This window comes from Orcinus orca, chromosome 13 (assembly GCF_937001465.1).
Source record: "Orcinus orca chromosome 13, mOrcOrc1.1, whole genome shotgun sequence".
NCBI classification, from domain to species: Eukaryota; Metazoa; Chordata; class Mammalia; order Artiodactyla; family Delphinidae; genus Orcinus; species Orcinus orca.
In genome coordinates this window covers 56632599-56647566 of record NC_064571.1, presented here as the reverse complement: position 1 = coordinate 56647566, position 14968 = coordinate 56632599, and the positions used below count along the sequence as shown (strand labels likewise).

Sequence of the window (14968 nt, the reverse complement as noted above, 5' to 3'; positions counted from 1 at the left end):
AGCTGGAAAGGAGAGAAGGAAGATTGAATTTGGGGCCAACTGACTTGTTTATGTGAGGCCCGCTGACTTTATTCCTCAGGTCCAGGGCCCAGATTTTACTTTCTGTCAATTCTAATGCTGTTTCTAATGCCGTTTCACCAAAGGTTTCTTTTTCCTTTTTATCGTGTGTGGTTCCTGGATTCAATCTTGCCTTCAGAAACATGTACACGTGTGGTACATGTTTATGCATAAAAGAAAGAAACCACTAAAAAAATAAGGCTGTACCAGTGAATTTGAAAAAACAGTTCAGCGTGTCCTGTCACTATGAAGTATGTTTTTGTTATGAGTGTTATTCCTTAAGCCGTTCTTACACATTCTCAGGTGAGTTCAGTGAGGCCATGGTTGCCAGATTCTCTAATTGTCCTTCCTCTACCGATTTTCAGTTCATCAAAGGACCTACCACCACCTGAACTACTTGTTCCTTTTCCTGCAACTCAAACCGCTAGCACTTAGAAGTTGCATTTACTGTAATCTTGCCCTCTGCACAGCTCATGGATTTCTTTATTCAAATATATTTCTTGGAAGGGTAATGGGTTCAGGACTTTTGAAGTTTGATTTAAAAAAGAATCCTTGGTTTGGATAGCGAAGGAGAAATAAGAGCAGTAGACAGTAGCTAAGCTAAAAATCGCACATTTCCAGCCTTCATGGCAAAAATATACATATGTATCTGCAGGTAGCGTGTTTAGTTTAAATATCTACTGGCAGCTCAAAGCTGTAATTGCTCTTTACAAATTAACTCTAATCAATATGTTAAGACCTTTAAAAAATATTTTTATGAAGAAATGCTGAAAATAATTAATAAGCCAAAACAGAATATCTGAGAACGGCAATGTGTAAACCCCTGGGACATCCCAACCAAAGTCTAAGCTGTAGAAGGTGCATCCTTTTAAGGTCACCTCCATTCTGCCTCCAAGTTACCAAGGTTTTCCCCAGGTCGACTAGCCACAGGCTGTTAATCCCAAAAGGGTGAAAATGGCAGCTGCCAGGAGTTGGGAATTGGCCTCCATCACTTTGACATCCCTCCACTTGTCCCTGTAAGAACTGGGCACAGCACTCAGCCACATATGTGGCAAGGACACAGGGTCTTGGATGCAACGGCAATGGCTAGTTGCATTCATACCATTCCTTTAGGTGTTAGGAAATAAAGCTAGGGAATTTTCCTACAGGGACAGGGGGGAAGGTATCCAGTGTGGTGCTTACTTTGAATAATGCTCTTTAATTATTTAGAATTACAAATGTGTTTTAAATAAATGAAAGGATGCTTTCTGAATGCTAATCCCTGGTTACTTGCTGATATCAAATCATAGAGTTTTGAAAAAACATAAGAGTATGAAAATTATATTTCATCTGAAATTTCATTTCATGCTTTCATTATTTTGTGACTAGACAATAACAGATACAATTTGAAACTGAATTTTTCAGATTCCAACCAAATTGTCCAGACAGCTGGAAAGACGGTTTTTTTCCTCTGGAGCACTGAAATGAAGTTATACCTTAACAATGATTCTTCCCTGACTCGGAAAAACATGGAAAAGACTTTACAGCAACATAAATACAAAGATGTTGGAGGCCCTAGAGATTAAAAGGTAATCATTACTTTCAGTCTTTACCCAAAATAAAATGGAGTAATATAAAGTGGAAAAAAAAATCTAACATAAACGGTATAAAACTCTCCCACATAATGAAAATAACCACTAGACTTAGTTTGAAATTTTGGCATGATCTTCCCTCCCGGTCCATCTGTGGGTTTTCCTCTCTGACCTTGGATCAACAAGCCACATACTACTGGCCTCCTCACAGACAGCTGGAAAAGCGTTCTGGATCTGCCCTCAGGGCTCTCAAGCTGGGATAAGCTGTGTGCAGGGCAGGAGCTGAGGGCTGCAACTTGTGCAGACCGAGGGAAAGAGCTGCACATTCCTCTCAATAGCAAAACCCTCCCGTTGTTTCTGCCCCTGCTCCACTAAAGACCAAGAGACGAACACACACAGACAGCCACTGAGTCTTTAAGGGGGTTGATCGTAACACCTTGGCCTCCGCATGTCTTCTCCTTTCCTTGCAGGTAGTGGGTGGGTTGGAGAAAACGGTCCTGAGCGTGCTGAGTCTCCTTGTGGTGAAGGTCACTGCTCGAAGGCCAAGTTCTCTAAGTGACTTCATACAGTTGAAACGCACCCCATTAACCTTTAGGGCATGCGGTTCCATATTCACAGTGAGTGGGTTTCAGTTCATAAACCCAGGACTGGGTGGTCAATTTAAGAAACTACACAAAGGTATGGAAAAAATTTACTCTCTTCTTTTTAAGCTATGTATATTTAGGGGGAAGGTTTGAAAAGGAATAATTTTGGTCCCGTTTTTAAGAGTTTTTTTTTTTCTTCTGTTTGTTCTTTAGCTTTCAAATGTTCCAGAACCTGCGACAACTCTTTATCACCACAGTAAATGCAAATTTCTCATTCTGGCATTCAAAGCACCCTAAACCTAGCCCAATACTGGGTGGACAAATCATAGGTGCTAAGTACATCTTTCCTGGAATAACAGAACTTGACTTTTCAGGTGACTCTTTCTGAAAAGATATTAAAATCTTGCAAAATCTAAGCATCCTGTGAGTCAAGTGAGTGCTTAACATTTTTAAATAAACACTTTCAAATGTGAACAATTTTAGGAACTTCCCTTTTGACAAGAATCTTACATTTCTGAGAGATTCCAATACTCATGCTAAAACTCAAGGAGGGGAAAGGGAAAGGAAGGTGGGAACATTTACTGAGTGTCTGCCAGATGTCGGGCAATGTGCTAGGTGCTTTCAGATATTTTATCTCACTTTCAGTACTCACATAAACCCTCTGAAATAAGTATATAAAACTATATACACATATGTCAGTTTTTGCTCTAGATGGTCTAGTGGGAACATGTATAGAATGATGAGTTACCAAATAAAATGTACCCACAATCAAATAAAGTGCACTGTGCCTATTTCTTTCTGTTGTGGTAATGGAGGTACAATTTATCCCATTAATCCCAATGGTTAGAATTCATTTTTGCAGATCCCATACACAATGAACTGGTGGCCTAAATGTATTTCCTACTGCTCCAACTAGTGCTTAATAAAATAAAACCAAAAGCTTTATAATGCACTATCTTTAAGGAAGGCAAATTAGTCACCAGGAAATAGTCGTCCACGAAATTGTAGTCTTTGTAGTTCAGCCAGCAGCCAAAGGTTTCTGAGGAACCCTGTATTAGACTGGGACAGGCTCGCCAAGGGCTGTGGCAGTGTCCTCTGCTGTCCTCTAACAATATTGACCACCTCGGGTCAAATCATCTACAGTCTTTTGAAGTATAGTATTTATCTAGAGACAAGTTCAAAATGTCCAAGAATAAGAATCTTTAACATTTTTAAAGACAACAGACACAGGTCAGCACACTGGCAGGATCTTCATGGGCTTAGGAAAAAATAATACACATCGTTATCAGCTTTAAGTGAGTATTTTGGTGGAGGGAAACCTACTGCTAAGCAGAAACTCCTACACGGTCCCTTTGATGCCTCTTTAGCCAGACTACTTTTAAAACATCCTCAAATTAAAATATTAGTATCTAAATGTGGCCATAGGCAAATTACATAATATCCTTTCACATCCTCATCTGTAAAAGGAGATTAGAATAAATGATCTTGAAAGTCCTCTTCAAAAACAAAATCCTATAATTCAATGGACATTTAAACATTTCAGGCAGATAGCTATATTTTTATTTTAAAATATCTTTATGACCTCTCTTGACTTGCTCCATTGCTTAATCTCATAACAATACTGATGCTGATAATAGAACTTTTACGTTTAATACAAACCACACTCAATCTTTCTATAGTCGGGAGCCAATTTTCTCTAGTTTGAGCCTCTCCAGAGTTGGAGAACAAATGACCAGTGTTTTCTATACACAGGAAAACCCTTCACTGACTATAATGGAATCTTGTCATTAAATCACCCCTTACTCTTCCCTTCCGTGGGCTAAAACAGCCCCAACTCCTTTAATCAGGTAGAACCTCTTCTCTAGAATCCAGTTAATTATTTTGCCTCTACAGAGAGTTGAATGAATCTTCCCAGTACCATCAGCTAAAACAGTGATTTGTGCTACTGCTAGATGAGAGAAATTTGAGCATTTCTTTTAATTTGATTACTCTCCAAACATTGCAATTTATTTTTGCTAAAGTTAATTAATACTCCTGAATGACCCTCCTCAGGTTTCACAGCAACACTTCAAGCTAAAATCAGAAAGAATAAATTTTTTAAACCCATGAAGTACACGGAAAGTTTTGAAAAATTCCAAGAAATTGCACTTTTTTGGCCTGAACAAATAGCACAAAAGAGCAAAGAATACTGAGATATTAGTAACAGACCCACCCCAGGGAAGATTCTTATCTCAAATGAAGACTGCAATTAGGTAGATTAAGCCATACATCAGCATCCCTACAGCATCCAAACAGACCACTGCCTTCAGGGAAAGTTTTACATCCTCCTTTGGTTGCCCCAGTGCCCACATTCGTGTCACAGTCAAAAAGTACTTCCTTAAGTATAATTACGCTTTTCTTACTGCAACTTAATTTTGTTTTTGTGGTTCTACATGCCAGGGAAATAAATGAACTTATGCCTAAAAGAACAGTCTTTTGACTTGTGTCCAGAATATATTCTGAATAAGAAGAAAACAAATAACCCAAAAAAAATTGGGTCAAACTTTGAACCAAGACTTCAGCAAAGAAGATATATGGATGGCAAAGAAACACATGTAAAGATGCTCAATCTCCTTAGTCATTAGGGACGTTCAAATTGAAACCACGGCGATATACTGCTACATACCCACTAGGAAGACTACAATTAAAAAGACCAAGCACACCAAGTGTTGACTAGCATACGGAACCACTGGGACTCTCATCCTCTGCTGGTGGAAATGTAAAACGGTACAATCACTTTGGAAAATAAAATTTGTCAGTTTCTTAAACAGTTAAATGTACACCCTTTTCTACAACCCACCCATTCCACTCCTAGACATTTATCCTAGAGAAACGAAAGCATATGTCCATACAAAAACTTGTACATGAATATTTCTGGCACCTTTATTTGTAATAGTCAAAACTAGACACAGCACAAATGTCCATCAACAGGTGAGAGTGTAAGTAAATAGTGGTATATCTGTACAGTGGGATACTATTCTGCAACAGAAAGGAACTACCGATATGTGTCATCACATGGATTAATCTCAAGATTATTACGCTGAGTGAAAAAGTCAGGCAAAATAAAATACATAATGTATGATTCCATTTATATGAATTCTAGAAAATGCAAATTAATCTATAGTGCTAGAACAGCTGTTGCCAGGTGACGGGGGCGGGGCTGTTGGAGAAGGTTACAAACGGGCACAAGGAAACTTTTGTGGGTGATAGATATGTTTACTATCTTGACACTGGGGGTGGTTTTATGGGTGTATAAACTTAGCAAATGGTACACCTTAAACATGTGCAGTTTACATCAATTACACCGCAATAATGCTGTTTTTTAAGAATAACATTTCACATACATTAGAAAAGTTAAGTTATACATCCTGTCTTGTTCTCCCTTCTCAACCTCCAATCGCATCTCCAAAACATCCCAAATCTTCTTTCCTCATATTAAACAAGCCCAGCAATTTCCTTTGAACTTTTATGACCAGAATGAACCTTTCCTTGTGCTTTCTTAAAGAATCAAATCAATAAACACTAAAATCCTAACAGTCGCATAAGAATTGAAAAACAGAAACTTTTTCAGGACAATGTTCCAAATCTTCCACATGCTCTTCTAGGACAGGCTCAGAGACAGTAAGTGACATGACCAAGCTCACAAATGAAGTGAATGGATAAGCTGGGATTCAAAGTCAGGTCTGTCTGACTCCAGAGCCCGTGGTAGCTGCAAAACCTAGCATGCCCCAACTATAAGACATTTTTACCACCACAGGGTGGAACGACAATAACAAATACTAAAAGAAATTCAATTTTATAACTCTTACCTATACTTGACAACTCACACCATTCAACCAAGCAATGCCAAATCTGTTGGGCCCGCTTTAATAAACTCTGCATTTAGCGGTAGAATTTTTCAAGTGGTTATTAAGGTAAAACAGATTTATCCATCATCTCGAGTAGATTGAACCTGCTTCCTAATATCTTTTATTTTTGCTTATTTTCATAATTTGCTTATTCCATAGTGAACAGGTAATTTTCAATCAACTCATCCCAGTTTGAATCATGCTGAATTCTGAACAAACAGAAACCAATTAGTGCACTATTATTTAACAGAGTCCCAGTAAATGCACAATGGAGACTGCTGTGCAAAGTTTGAAGATGAAACAAAACAGATTACACTCACACATACCCACACACCCTACCACTAATTAAAAAAATTCTAGTGTTACAAGTATACAATTTCAGCTGTGGTATTATCTTTGTTCAGAAGCAAGGTACATTACTGTATGGTTGAAGCCTTCCAGCATTTAATTAGGTTACTAATTATAAGGAGAATCACATTACCTTTAAGTCTTTCCTTGGGTTGTGACTAAGGCTTAACACATTAATACATTAATGGCAACTGTATTTTAAGATAGGGAGCATGTCAATAAAGAATTCTGGTCACATCCTCCAATATGTCCATGTGACTGAAGGTTTTGGCTGTGATACAATTTGATACATTTACTAGGAGGAAAATCACTGCTAATTCCCACTGCTACAGGTAGTGGCCAAGAGATATTTTATATTGCATTTTAAGCATAAGTAACATTCAAGAGAATCTTCACAGAGGGCATATACATGAATATAAAAATAAATAAAATCATTAAGTGACATTCTTTATTCCCATTTAAATTCAATTAATAAATTTAGCATCAATTCAGTATCACATTACTCCCCAACTTCCTTCCTTGCCCATCAATAAAAAAAGTCAGTGCAAATTCTATGAGTCATTCTTCAATCATGCCAAGGACATAACCTTTAACCTAAGATTAAAAAGAAAGTGCTATGGGACTTCCCTGGTGGTCCAGTGGTTAAGACTCCATGCTCCCAATGCAGGGGGCCCAGGTTCGATCCCTGGTCAGGGAACTAGATCCCACATGCCACAATTAAGACCCCGCACAGCCAAATAAATAATTTTTTTTTTTTCTGAAGTGCTATGTGTGAAATTCAATACTGTTTAACTTCTGGGTGCTAACATCTAATACAAACAACATTTCAAAGGAAAATGAAACAATCTGGATCACTTCCATTCATTTTTATGATTTCATTGGTAGATTTCTATGGCTTTGGCTTGGATCCTTGATAAATTGGAATGTGGAATCATTTAGTTTATAATCTGTATCACCAGTTCGTACAAGGCACAGAAAAGTTCTCCACTCCCTCACATACTTCAAAGTATTTCATTTATTATTCAAATGATTGTTCTGACAAAACCATTAGTCAAGAAGAAAGCAAAGAAATCTTATTTTTTAAAGTGGAAATTTTAAAGATGCAGTTTTCACAACAGACTGCTTTATCTACTCATGCTATTCTGGCAAAATCTTTATTTCCTAAAAGAAAACTTTTATCTTTTTTAATTAAAATTTTTCTTATGTATTAGAAGGTCAGGGCATGTTTTTACTGATATCACTCAAAGTGAGTGTTTATATTTTAAATTTACCTTAGCTGCTTCTTCCTAAATTCCTATAGCCTCTCGCCTTTTCTAAGGAAAATACTAAATTTAAAATTGAGAAAGGTATTGCCGAAACCATGGTGAATGTTTCACAACTACCTTGAAATGATGGTAGGAATATGCACGCTCATGCGCTCTCTCTCTCTCTCTCTCTCTCTCTCTCTCTCTCTCACACACACACACACACACACACACACACACACACACACACATGAAAAAATAAGTACCTTTTAATCAGAGTTCTGAGTTTAGGGCTTTTGGGGTTAACAAGAAAAAAAGTTTCCTGATTTGCAGTAGACCTATTTTCATACTTTCTTTTTCTACACTGACATCACATAGCAGCTGTATCACCAGGTAGCATGTTTGCAAGGTAGGAGAAGTTTCTTGGCTTAGCAGAAAAAAAAAAAAAGCAACAGTCTAGTCCTCAAAAAGAACCCCCATGACCAGTGAGGCTGAAAAAGCTGGCTGAATCACTGGTCAAGAGTCAGTCTTATAGCAAAAATCGGTTGGGCTGAGAACAGAACCTAACAGGAAAACATAAGGTCAGACTTGAGTCTGATTTGGTGAAGAAACATGTGCTTGGCCACTCAAGGGCTGCATATATACAGATGAAGTTAACTTCCATGACTACTACTAGTCATGGAGCTTTTCAATGCCACTACTTGAGAATCAGAGCAATAGATGTTACTACTATTCCAGCCACCAAGAGACCCCATTCCCCTCTTCTGTTACATTTGTGGAAGGAGAGTGGCTATAGTGGTTTAGAATCAATCATTTTCAAGACACGGCTCTTTTCCAATCCCAGACTTGCCAATATGTCCCTATGAAGGCGGCAAAATTTGTCTCTTTGTCTTGTGTTCATTAAGGTTCTCTGTGCTGTTAGTCTCACAGTTCTTAAAAGGAAGCATGATACCTCACACGCAACAGTGATCAAGTTCAATATAAGGCAGATGATGTAGCCCAACCCTATGGTATTTCCAACTGTGTCCAAAGTACTTGGAGCTGCCAGAAAGCAAGTATCATTCATTCATTCAGTCATTTATCTTGTGGTAAAATATACATAACATAAAACTTATACTTTTTTTCTTTTGTTTAAGGTAAGGAGTGGATTTATTTAGAGATACACATTCTTTGGACAGAATGTGGTCCGTCTCAAAAGGTGAGAACGGCCTTGGGAGAAACACACTCCAGAGTGTGCGCCAGCTCAGAAGGTGAGAGGCCCCAAAATAGGGGGTGGTTCAAAACTTACACATTCTGAAGTGGCATTTAGCTCATTCACCAAGCAGTGTTAGAGCATTTTAGACTCTGGTCTCAGTGTCTTGATATCCAGGTATTCACTGGTTAATACTCATGGCTTCACAGAGATAAATGTCATTCTATTTTCAGGTAACCTTTCAGATAAGTATACAAAATCAGAGTTCATTCAATACACTAGGGTTTGTATGCTGGAGGTGAGGCAAGAACCACCCAAACCAAGCATTTGGCCATTTCCTTCCAGGTGGAAGGCAGAAACTCTGATATTCTCTTCCTTGCCATTAAGCCTTTCAGAAAATAAGGAATCCACTATTCCCTGACCTTTGGGATTTTTACAAACATCAGCCTGCCGTCCAGAACACAGACAAGAAACTGTCCAGGGAAAACATGCCCCCAAATGAACAGGATATAAACAAAGCTGTAACTAGGTAATTAATTGTAGGGACTGGACTCCCCTCACTCTGCTTCTCTGATAACAATCTGGTATTTTATCAGCAGGTCTTTTATCTGGAAGGATTCACTGTATTCTGCTGCCTGGAACTATTCTGGGAGGGGACAAAGACAAGCTTTCATCTTGGAACGGAAATGGAACCACATCTAGAAGGAGGAAGAGTCAAAGCTGTAAAAAGGCCTCCAAGTCTTTCCCTGCCAGCAGGGAGAGGTAAATGGAAAATAGGATGCCCCGTTTCACTAAATGCACGGGAGGAAATTCTGGTGGGGAAGAAGCCACTGCGGTCCCCATCCAGGCAATGTGCAATCTGTCTCTGTCCCAAATTCTACACCCTATGCCCACCGCTGTCAGCCTCATTCCATCTCTAATACCACACCCAACCAATGTCTCTTCCTGTCAAAATCAAAGAAACTTAAACTGTGGTTTAAATGACCAATAATACCTTAAAATACTATATCTCACCGTGGGATTTCCATTTTAGGAAGGATCAAAACCGTATACTTAAAGAATGAAAGTCCAACTGTGAAACTTCAAGATTCAGTTCAAAAGGGAAGAGGCATTTGAGAAAACTGGGTGGGTAAAAGGCACTGCTTAAGACATCTCAAATCATTCCATACAGATTTCAACTACCCTGGGGGTGAAGCTGGGTTAGAATCTGGCCCTCTGAGTTATTACCGGTGTACACATTAATTAGGAGTAGAACATGTTCCCTAACCCCCTCCAAACACGGCCACACCACTCAGACCTCATAACATGCCATGGACTGGTTATGGAAGGACTTGGGAAAAACAGGGCTTTGAATTCCCCCTCCTACTTAGAACCCAGGAATATTTATCCAAGGTTGAGCCAGGGTGGCTGGCCAGTTCCAAAACCCACAGCCTGGGGCTTATGAACAAGAGAACAGATTGCCCAGTGAGACCAGTGCCCTTCTGTCAGGCTGTGGAGCAATCCTGTGAAGCTCCCTAGGTTCAGATCCCAGGCCCTCATGACACTTCACAGTGGTGCAGACTAGGGGGAGGGCGCTAGGAAACCGCTCTACTGGCCAGTTTTCCATGGGGAATTCTATCAGGACATGGCATTCTAAAGCTGCTACTTTAGGGACGTGTTCAACCATGCAGCAGAATGCAAATCCCTCTCTAGTCTTTTCAAGTTTTTCCTAAGTCCTGTTTTCATTCTGGCTATGAATTAAATTTTGGTATCTTAAATCATGCAGAAAAAAAAGGGGTAAGAAGAGACTGAATTATATTAATTATATGGCATTGAAGCTCAGCTAGAAAACAAGAATTACATTTCTTAAGTTTCTCTTCACTAGACTTCTGCAGGTTATAATTAGTATTAAAAGAATTTTACTTCTCATTTTATCCAAGCTGAAAAGAAGCTGAGCCTTAAATTCTGGCTTTACAGGAAAGAGAGATTCTTCTGGAAAAAAAGAAAAAAAAATGAATAAACAGTCAAGCAAAAAACAAACCAGCACTACTCACCCATCACCCAAAAAGATAGCTTAAGTGACTCACTTTTCAGCATTTGAAAATATTTTCTACCCACTGCTTTGTAAATTATTTTCTTGTTGGTGTGACACATCCTTTAGTAACAATCCAGCTTTTCCTTGGCTACCTAGATATATTTCCATAGTTACTACCAAAACAGATGGCCTTTTCCTGTACGATTGCAATAATCAAAAAGGAGCAGGCTTATTTACACAGAGGCACCCTCAATACAAATAGACATTTTGTTAATGCTCTGGACACTGTAGAGACAAAACAGAAAATCTCATTCACGTGGGCCTGCCTAATTTTGATTTTGCAATTATTCAGACTGAGGCCGAGCTAATGTTTACCTTTGGGACTGAGAGTTTCATTTAAAATTGGGAGAAATGTGGCCATCTCTTGGGAACTGGTGGCCAGGACACAAATATCCCAGACCAGGAATTTTCCCTGATGGAAAACGAAACAAAACAGAACAAGACAACCCAGGGGGCACATCTCACACATCTCACTCTCAGTGTGCTCTCCAGCAGGTTTGGCTAGTAACCTTTGGTTGGTGAAGGAGAGAGGCGGGACTCTGCACATGAAAAATATAAAACTGAGGAACAAAGGGGGATTTCAACCCATCTCAGAGGCCTCGAGGTGTGGCTTAACAACTAATACGTTAACCAGATGCTACTGTTACCCACCCATTAAAAAGCAGTTCCCTAGATATATTACATATAATTTGGAGTAATGAAACTTTCATTTCATAATATCCAGTAATTTGAACACTTCACTGATTCAGACCTGCCTTTTTAAGATATCCTTTTAAAGTGTAGGATTACTACATAAGAAAATGTTGGCAATTTTTCAAAATTTCAACATATAGTGATATCCTTATGATTCTGTTTTCTAAGACAGTAAAAAGAGGATGATCAAGTAAGCTACTGTTTATGAAAGTACATTGTAAACTTCAACTTGTTTATATAAATGCTTGTTACTTTTTTTCTTTTTCTTTCAACAACCCTGAAGCTTTTCAAAATTATGTTAAGTTTCAACAGTAAAAACCTAAGATGGTAAAGTCAGATGGAAAATATATGTTCTGATAGTTTAAAAATTATGCCTAAGTAGCAGCCCACAGATAATCTCATTAAGATTTTATGCTTCTTAAGCCTCAAGACACATTTTTTCTTTGCTGAGACACTTATAACTGTGCAATGACCCACGATTTCCTATTACAAGGAAAATTTCTTTTGTAAGAAATCCTCAGTGTTTCTCAGGAATCTCAGAAGTTCAGTTGAACCAGTCTTATTTAGCAACCCGTCACAACCACTTGGGCTTAACTGCAAGTTTTTCTTTCTTTTCTACTGATTTCAGATTAGAAGAAGAGACCACTGCTAGAGCAATGCCCAAGAGGGGCAGGGGAGAGATATCTCAAGAAAGCAAAGTAAGTCCAAGTGTTTGTTATCTAAAACTTCAGGTTAATTTTGGCATATTGAGAACTAGCTTGTCATACCCCACAGATGGAGGATCGTAAACATGAGCAAAAGGGCAAATTGTAGTATTAAGCGCTAGCTAGCGTAGCTAAGGGAGTGGCGAGGAGCACGGGCTCTGGGGCCAGATTGCCTGGTTCAAATCCTGGCCTCATCACTTCCTAGCAGTATGACCTAGGGCACATTTCTAAACTTCCCACTGCCCAGCTTTCCCTCTCTGGAGGATGGAGGATGGGAATGATGTTAGGGACCTCATAGTGTTGTCATGATGATTAAATGTATTAGTATGCATTAAGTCCTAAAACAGTGTCTGGCCCATAGTAAATATCTGCTAATTATTATCACTCATCACTAATTATATGGAAAAAAATCAGAGCAAAGATGATAGGCACCAAGAAGCAACACAGCACAACGGATATCCCATTATGCCAAAAATCTTATCTGTCTGATGCTCCACTGTATTTCTATCGTGCCGGACACACAATCACGCTTATAGTAATTATCTATTGAGTAAATGAATAAACGAATCAACCCCTGACTCCTTAACAAATCACTTTTTGACTGTGGACACATTCTGCTTACTCCTTCTGGACCCTGACTTTTCCATCTCCAAAGAAAGTTACCAACACCTGCCACTTGCTACCTCAAAGTGATGATCATCAGTATAAGGGAAAAAGCAAATCATTTCAAACTTACTGAAGGGATATCAAAAGTCAATGACTTTTAAAACCAATGTTCCTGGGCTTCCCTGATGGCACAGTGGTTAAGAATCTGCCTGCCAATGCAGGGGACACAGGTTCGAGCCCTGGTCCGAGAAGATCCCACATGCCGCGGAGCAACGAAGCTCATGCACCACAACTACTGAGCCTGTGCTCTAGAGCCCGCAAGCCACAACTACTGAAGCCCGCGTGCCTAGAGCTCCAGAGCCCATGCTCCGCAACAGGAGAAGCCACCGCAATGAGAAGCCCGCGCACTGCAACGAAGAGTAGCCCCCACTCGCCACAACTAGAGAAAGCCCGTGCACAGCAATGAAGACCCAACACAGCCAAAAATAAATAAATTTATTTAAAAAACCCCGAAAACAAAAACCCCAATGTTCTTTTGTTATTGAGTACCTATGAACACAGTCAATAATACTGAAAGGATCCTCTGTAATACCCTGAGTCCTGTTTCCTTTCAAAGAAGTCCTCTGACTCCAGTTGGCCAGGGGGAATGTGCAGACGTTGTGCTAGGCCCTAAGAGATGGCTGTTCAGACCTCAGTGTGCAGAGGCACTACCTGGGGGAAACTGCCGACTTTTAGATGTGTATGGGACATGCAGAAGGAGTTGTCCAACAGAAAGTTGAATCTATGATTCTGTACAAGTTCTAGATCTAGGACTGACTCATCAATGTATGTGAGTTGCCAGCCAGGTAAGGACTGTACATATAAGGTGAAAAAAGAAAAGAGTGGGGGGCAGGACAAAGAGGTGCACCAACATTTAGGAGGCAGCATGAAGAAGGGGCCCTGAAAGAGGAGGAAGAAGCAATGGCCAAACAAGGCCACAGAGGAAGAGCATCCTGGAGAAGCCAGTGTGCAAGAGTGTCAAATACCAGAGGAAGATTCAGAAAGATAAAGACTGAAAAGCATCCAGTGGCTTTTGTAATGAAGAGGTCACTACTATTTCACGTTTGTCAGTGAAGCTTCAGTGAAGTGGTGGAAGAAGCATCCAGGCTGCAGTGGTTTAAGGAAGGAATAAGAGGGGAGGAAATGGAGACTGTAAACACAGACAACCTTTTCCAAGAGTCTGGCTATAAAACAAAGGAGAGAGCTATGGTAGTAGGTAGAATGGGTGTCTCCACGGAGACAGTCCATGCCTGATGGCTTCTATTTTCTCTTGCAATTAAGAGGTGATGAGAGTAGGGCCTTGGGTTATGGCAATGACACAAAGTAGGCCCTCAGCAAATACATTTAATGGATGGATGACCTAGTGACGAAGAGCGCTCACAAAATAAAGTGAAAGACAAGAATAAATGGTGAAGAAGAGAGTAGCTGTCGCTGTGTGGAGGGGAGGCAAGACAGGCAGTCAAGAGTCTCAATGTTCAAGGTGAGTGAGGAAAATAAGGCCCAAAGGGAAAAAGTCAAAGGGTATGAGGGTGAATGATCTGGTGCAGCTGATGTGACTAATGCAGGTTGTTTTAACAAGATGATAAATAGACTGGTAAGGGTCAAGGCCCAGAGGAGAGGGAGGAAAAACACTGCGTCGATCAGAGAAAGATAATCAAAACATGGTATGTCGTGAATTTTTCTTGTCTCATTTTAAGCCTACTGTAATTCTCCTTTACCTTCATACTCTCTTCCCTAATTCAGATTTTTCTGCCTAAAGAGAAAAACATACAGTTTTGATTCTAAAATGTCCCCTACCAGGTAGGAGAAGATGACTTCATATTAGCTGGCATTTGGGGCTTGGTACTCTCAAATCTTCAATTCAGCATTAAAAATGCCTGCTGAGCATCTTGGCTACATTTTTGAGAAAATAATTAAGTTTAAGGAAATAAAGGCTCCTTAAGGAACAATATTATTAAAATATTTTAAA

At 39.5% G+C, this 14968-nt stretch overlaps 1 protein-coding gene and 1 non-coding gene across 4 annotated transcripts in view; one reads left to right on the top strand and one right to left on the bottom strand.

Moving 5' to 3' along the window:
- The window catches only part of THADA (THADA armadillo repeat containing), a 314026-nt gene that overhangs the window by 153152 nt on the left and 145906 nt on the right, over positions 1–14968 (bottom strand). The gene's annotated exons all lie outside the window — the stretch shown is intronic.
- On the top strand, positions 7072–7144 carry TRNAW-CCA (transfer RNA tryptophan (anticodon CCA)). The gene has a single exon. It is a non-coding gene; the product is annotated as a tRNA-Trp (tRNA).